Source organism: Gossypium raimondii, chromosome 5 (genome assembly GCF_025698545.1).
Source record: "Gossypium raimondii isolate GPD5lz chromosome 5, ASM2569854v1, whole genome shotgun sequence".
Taxonomy (NCBI): domain Eukaryota; kingdom Viridiplantae; phylum Streptophyta; class Magnoliopsida; order Malvales; family Malvaceae; genus Gossypium; species Gossypium raimondii.
In genome coordinates, this window is record NC_068569.1 from 42379274 (window position 1) to 42387298 (window position 8025).

The following is an 8025-nucleotide window of genomic DNA, read 5'->3' on the forward strand; positions in this document are numbered from 1 at the left end:
CAAGAAACCAGCATATCACCCTATTTCAGCATCATAAATTCATTCTTTTTGTCTTCTAGATACAGTTCATCAACATATTTCTTTTGAAACTTGGATTGGAAGAAATTCCAAGTAACCTGATCAGCTGAAACATGTCGGGTGATTGTTAACCACCATTGATATGCTTCTTCTTTAAGAAGAGATACCGTGCACTTAAGACATTCAGGCGGTAAACATTCTAACTATTGGATAACTTGCTTGGTTGATGATCGTGTGCGTGTGTGTGCATAAAACAATGATTTTATAAAGCAAATTTAAAATGCGGTTTTACTGCAAGCATGCAGGTCAGTTCTAATATTTATAGTGTTACAATGGAACACTAGAGTGTTCCAAGGATCAAACCGAAAGGAGTTGGCAATTTAGCAATTTCTATTCAAAAGTGCATGCAAGAAAGGAGTCTAGCTAGCTACTCACTAATTGCTACATGACGACAAACCATTAATAAAGTTAATTAAAACTAATTACTTATCTAAGATAGAAAATGACTAAATTGTAAATAATGCAAAATATAAAACTACTAAATAAGATAACAGACAACAGTTGGTTGATTTCCATGTTGTTAATTAACCCTCGAATTAGGGATCCAAATTGTTCACACTCCCAAATTGGCTCTATTTTACCTCTCGATCTCAACTTTACCAACTTAGACAAATTAATCCAGTTTATCTTTTGATCTTATCGGCTAACCCGTGACTAAAGAATTGGTGCCTAATAAGATCTCATCTTGGTCTTAGTTATGTTAATTTTCCCTTAGGATCATCAATACTAACTTTTTAGGTTTATTTGATTTAGCCTAATTTTGCGATTTAGTTCCTGAACTCAAAAACTAACCAAACAACAGTCCCATCAACCAACCACCTAGGGTTTAGTTACCCATTACTATATTAAAGCTAACAAAAATTTAAAGAAACAACTATGAGATCCATTAACATAAACTTGAACAAAAAAATGAAAGCTTTGATTTTTAACTTAATAAACTTAAATAAAAAGCAACTAACACAAAGATAAAGAAACAAGAACACTAAATATGAGAGCTTTAACATATGAAAAGAAAGAAAACTCAAATAACATCAACTTAAAGATTAAAGAGTGATTACAAATTTAAAGTCTTTAACATGTAAATAAAACTAAGCTACAACAATAACTAACTTAATTGATAATTATGAAACTAAGTAAAACCAGAAAGAAACATAAACTAAAACCTTAAAATTATAGAGAAAAAACTACCCTATTCCTAAGCTAAAAGATGAAAGAAACCCTAAACTAAAGAGCTTTCTAACCTAAAACTATAGCCTATTCTTTTTCTTAGCCAATAGTGGCTTTTAATAGTTGATTTCTAACCAAAAAATGTTGCCTTAAAGTGCCCTTGAACGTTGGCTTTTAATTAGTGCTTCAAGTGGATAAACGCTGCCCTTAATGTTATTTTTTTCCCCACACGATAGGGATATTGTGATACCCTAGTCAGAATACACAAGTGGAGTTGTCATGAGGTAGGTATTGCAATACCCTAAAGGGATATCGCGATGCCCCTGAGTTTGGTCTCATATCTTCTCCATTTTGAGTCTATCGATGGTATTGTGATATCTTAAATTCGATATCACGATACCACTTCTTGTGGCCTGAATTCCAATCCATTTGGGCTGCCTACATGTCTCTACAACACTCTAATACAAATTAGGGTCCCTAATGGCACAATTGGCCATTTTGGAGTGAAAAATGAGGAAAACAAGGCGATTTCATAATTCTACTTGTAAAAACAAAAATTTCAGTTGACACATCAATTTGACACTAAAAACACCTAGAAACAAGCTTATTAAGTGACAAACAGGGCCCAATTTGACACATCAATTTATGGCAGATCAGTTGACTCTAACAAAATTTCAGTTGAGGAATGACTGTCACCTATTAGTCCTTTAAATTTAGTTACCCCATACTTCTGCAAATCCTTTATCGAGGCTGGTCTAATTAAATCTACTAGCACAACTTGCAGAGCAACTCACATTACTCATTGAAGTATTTTCGCTATTGTGCAGAATAAATCTTCAGCACCTCAACCCTCATGGCGAGGTCTATCAGCTCAATTTCATCAAGCATTGACTTTATCAACACTGTGTGCCTTGACCTTTTCCTGATTCTTACCCTCAACGGAGTGACCACTACTACTGATTTCTTCTTCAACAACATTTCTCGATTTCTCAGACATTTTTAGCTATAATACTTAAAAAGAAATTATAATCAACATCCAAATCTCAACTCAGACTTGACTCAACCTTGGAATATACCTCTAGACTCAATTTCAACCTCAATTTAGTCTGAGAATTGATTAAACCTATAACTTTGATACCACTAAATGTAATGCCTTATACCTGACCCGAACATCGAGTCCAAGCCACGAGATACCACTTTCATTGTCGGAGCAACTACAATCAATTACAATTCAATTTAACAATTTATACATACTATTAAGTTGAAAACATCATTAACACATGTTATATAATCACTTCCGAGGGTTAAAATGAGCTTACGAAAGCTCTTTTCATAACCCAAAGTTGATTTTAAACTAACTTGTAAAATTTCAAAACTATCGGGTTGATGTCGCGACATCAAGGTTCTAGGTCGCGACATCAAGGTTCTAGGTAGCGATGCCACTCATTGTCCATTCCTCGTTGGGACATTAAGGGTCCGACATTGCGACATGACTTGTTGTTTTCATAAGGTCCACATGTACCAATTCACAACACCTAAAACCAAATGTTCAAATGCTATATTTCAACTAAACCATCTAATATACGATTCACATATATACTTAATAAGTTATATGTTTAATTCAATTTGACATTAACTACACCAATTTCCAAAATGACCATTTACAATACAAAACTAACTTAAAACTTAGGTACATGCCATTTATCGAAAATATACGAAAACTATACAAACATTACTGAGTCGATGGTTGCGGATTGGATGCTGAATCACTTTTCAGGACTTCAAGATCTACCTATACTTGCGCATGGAAATAAACAAATCGTACATTGAGCGATAAAGCTCAGTGGTACTTCCATGATTCAAGACAATATAACATAAGCATTAACATGTTAAGAAACAAACACTGTATGGCCTAACCTTAACCATTCATGTCTCATGTATCAAGTATATACATTAATCCAATTTACCAAGTTCATATCAACATATAATGCCATGCTTTATGACCACATATCACATTCAATTTCCAATTTATTTTCACTATCCACACAAATATATATACCAATTGATGTTCAATACCATTTGGTAATTCATATAAGCCATTAACATAATGATTTCAATAATTAAAGTCTAATTCACTTTCAAGTAATATCAAATTACAGTATTCATTTTATTATCTCATACTCTCTCGAGTCTGTTGACTCATTCATAGTCAAGTCAGCCCTAAGGATCGTTTTTAACTAGTTCAGATGATATTTCACTAGTTGTTATATTTCACATATGTGCTCATGTTAAACCAATTCATATCATCTTTTCAATTCAAATATCATTTTCAAGTTCACATTTATTAATCCCTATTAACTGGGCTCAGACTTAGTACGAATACATGAATCATATCTCATTAGAACGTTTGAAGTATAACTTGCGCCCAATGCTCATCAGTATAACCGAAGTAAAATGTGTGCCCAACATTCATCAAAACGTCTAAAGTAATATGTGCCCAGTGCTCATCCACATATAACCGAGGTGTAACCCGTACACAATCTAATCTTATGGCATGCCAACTATATCCAACTCTACTCGAACACTTAATAGGGTACTGCCGCTTATAAACAAGTTATCATTTATACTAAAATATAACACAAAAAATAGAAGAGATTAGAATGACGGTGTCCACAAGTGCACGGTTCAAAATGTAATATAGTATAGTACAACGAAATACTTGGAATTATTACAAGGATCGTACCCAAGGGAGGATAGAATAAACTATGAAAACCTTTTTTCAATAATAAGTCTAGGTATTAGTAATTAATTCATATATTACGATAGACCATAAAATAAATAAATTAGATAAATTAAATAACAAAAACAAATAAATAAGAAACATAAACAAATGATAAAAATCAATAAACCAATTAGGAAGATTAACTCGCTTCAGGGTTTGTATGTAACACACCAAACTTGACCTTTTAGGAGGATCTGAGTAAGACGTGTCACTAGAAAGAAATCATCTATTTTAAAAACTACTTTTTGTGTATACTCAGCAAAACTGGTGTTTTGTATTAAACATTTAATAAAATAATAAAATAAAGTGTAAGCCATGTGGCGTATAAGCTTTAATATGATAATTTCATCGTATGAAATATAACACTAGAAAACCATTTCATATTTCAGTGAAGATTTATTAAAATATAGTTTATCGACATAGGGTTCGAATAAAAATTCTTCTCAAGTTACAATCAAACATCAACCCCCACATGTCATGCATAGTACAAAATAATAGAAGTCTCATAGTAGCAGATGTCCTCTAGCGTAGTCTAACAAAATATTTTCCTTCAATAGTAAGCTTGAGAAGGAAAAAGAAAGCGAGGTAAGTTCAAAAGAACTTAGTGATTTCCAGAAGAAGTCTTATCAATAACGACTAATACTTCAAGTAGATCACATGAATGTGTCAAGAAAAAACGCATAGTTTGCTTGATGGAGAATACCAGACACAAAAAATTTATTCTCCAATTTACTATTCCTTTGGTGCATACACTGTGCCTATATGACCATAGAGATAAACCTTCTTCATGGCAGCCAGAAACCCAAATTCTTAGTCCGATTCATATAATATATTCCATTCATGTTCATTTGTTTGTATCATTTGTCATGATTTTCCAATCTGGATTGCAACATACACTTGCCCTACCAAGGGCTACATAACCATTTTCATGTATCGCGATCTATCAGTTTAATGTACATTCCATTGAAGGCATCGCCATGTATATTTCCTTAACATCATTTCCATGATTCATTCCATATCATTCTTGGCCGAAGCAGAAGGTAGTGACTTAAGCATGAAGAATGATTCTTACACTTTAACACAAACATTACAGTCCCATGCTGACCACTTTGAACAACCACTTTTCATATATGCACACTTCACCTTTACAGAGCATAAGTACTTACCTTACATGAAATATCAAAACAGGAATACCACACACATGGAAGTATGAAGGAACTCATGAGAAATACAATAAAATCTATAGTAGGACCATTTCTTTTACCACTCAGACCTTCTATAGTGTCTTGAGCTAAAATATAAATAATTAAGCTTATAAATCATTACACCATTGAAACCAAACATGCATGTAAGAAGCATTAACATTTAACCTAGAATCAATAAGCTTCCTTGCTTACATGCTAATCTAATACTTATGCATGCAGAGTTAAAAATATGTAAATAATTATGAAAATAACCTAGGGTTCATCAATATTTACCAAAGAGCTAAAACAAACGAAGGAGTTGGTTGAATACAACGGACCCAACTTCAGATAGGCTTTTAGACTTAAGCTTTTAGAGAATACAGAGGAAGTCAAGAAGAAGATGAATGCAAGGAAAACATAAAGTTTTTCAGTGAAGATATCAATATCCTTATATACCTAAGGACAGAGATAAGGTTTAGTGGAAGGATCAGATTATTCCACTAACACTCTTGATTTTTGTGATTAAGTGCACTTATCATCATTTAAGTCTTATCAACTACAGTATCTTAGTTCCATTCTGACCAGTTCTCATTTGGATAACTAAATTGTCCTATTAAAATAATAAACATGACTATTAACTACAAATTTAACGAATTCGCCTAAACTCCTAGATGGCGTATACTCAACAGAAGAATTCGCCAACCCACAGATCTCGGCAAAACACGCAATTCGCCAAAACACAGGATTCGCCAATTGGTGCATACACAAAATACTATACTTAGAAAAATTAACACTTTCCTCATAACTAAGCTTAATACTATAACACAATAAACTGTAACCAAATACAGAGACTTCGCCGGCCGAGTTGTTACATTGTAACTAACTTTATATTAGGGTTTTAGGGTGGATTAGTTACTAATTAACCAATTATTACCTCCCGACCTCTAATTAACTAATTGATTGGTTGATGCTCGCTTATCTCCCGACTCACTTTCTAGACTAAGATAAATTATGATTTACTCAGTTTGACTTATCTTCGGACCTCGTCTAGTGGTCTAGACTAAGATAACTTCCTAGGGTTGTCAATCCTAGTGGTTTAAGCACACATAATCCATACCAACCAACCCTCTCGAGAAAACCCTAAATCCTTTATTAATCACAACCCCATCCACTTCTTAATCTCCCCTAAGGGATTTAACCACTCATGTTATTCACAATCTCTATCTTGATTGAACAAATCATGTGAAGAACACAATTGGTTTAGAAAAGAAAAGAGATTTGAATAATCGTGGATTTGAGATCGAATGAGGAGCAAAGTAGAAAATCGATTGATTGGAGTAAATAATTAAATCGAATGCAAAGAGAAAGTAATTTGAAATACTTGAATAATATAAATAAACTCTTGGATCAAAATTGATTTTAATAGGAAAAACAGCTAATTTATTGAAAAGTCAAAAGAAAATTAATCTACTCCTACTCCTAAACTACTAAAGTTTTTAAAGGTGTATAGGATGACTTAGTTACATCAAAACCTTAATGTCTTATTTATAGAAGTTTTGGCAGCCCAAATTAGGTCTTCAGCATGTCCTAGGACTTCATATAAATTTGATTACGCGTATGAAAATATCCTTGATATTCTTGTGTAGCACGTCGACCTATGTCACGTCACAACATGTCTATGGCGTGAAATGACATGCAAATCCTGCCTTCATTGTTCATTTTGTGCTTTGATGGCTCGGGAAGCTTGTGCAATACTCGTCCCTTCCTTCCACGTCAATTGGACCTTTATATCTTCATCCTACATACTCAATTAAACATATTAGTACTACCTAAAGTCTGTGTCGGCCTATTGGGTCACAACACTTATAAAATGTGTTAAAATATACTTATTTACTAATATTTAATCCTAAGTCCTAATTATTGAAAATGAAATATAAAATCTTAAATTGCATAGAAAACAAACTCCTTAAGTTCAGAATTGACTCAAATTAACAACTACATTTGACGGCAGGTCAAGTACTAACGATCCAATTATATTTTATAAACCAAATCACATATCATGATCTCATACCATTCATCATCAATTCACATCACATATCATTTATCAATTTATATCACGCTTTTTCTACTATATTCAATTCAGTCCATTTTTCAAATTCAATATTATCATGTATTAATGGAATTATGCAATAGTAATACACTTACCTAAATAGATAGATTTGCAACATTCACATGCATGTATATATGCATGCATATGCATCTATATTAACGTATTGAACTTGAATCATAAAAGTACAAACCGAAAGTTCTGCTACTCGTCTAAGACTCTCTTCATTCCTTTCTCTTGCGACAACCTGACATTGTCTTTAGCTACATTTGATAATTTAACAATAAGAATAATATCAAATTACATCCAAATCACATCATAATACATAGCCAAAATACTTTTCATTTTATTCAATTTAGTCCTTATATTTAGGTTACTCATATTTTTTTATATCTAAAATCGGATCGAAATTCGACTTCACATTCTTTCATTAGGGACCTTATACTTTCTATCTATAGCATAATTTCATGGCAATTTTAATTTATTCAATTTAGTTCCTAATGTGTCAATGTTATCTAATAAGCTTTGTTTCAAATTTAGTCATTTTTACAATCTAAGCTTATTACCTATCAATTTATTCAAATACAAGCCTAATTCATCAATTTCTCTGTAATGGAAACTTGCTAAAAACTTAATAATTTAACATATTTATACATTGGATAGCTAAATCAAGCTCCCATGATCTTAAATCTATAGAAAATTCAAGA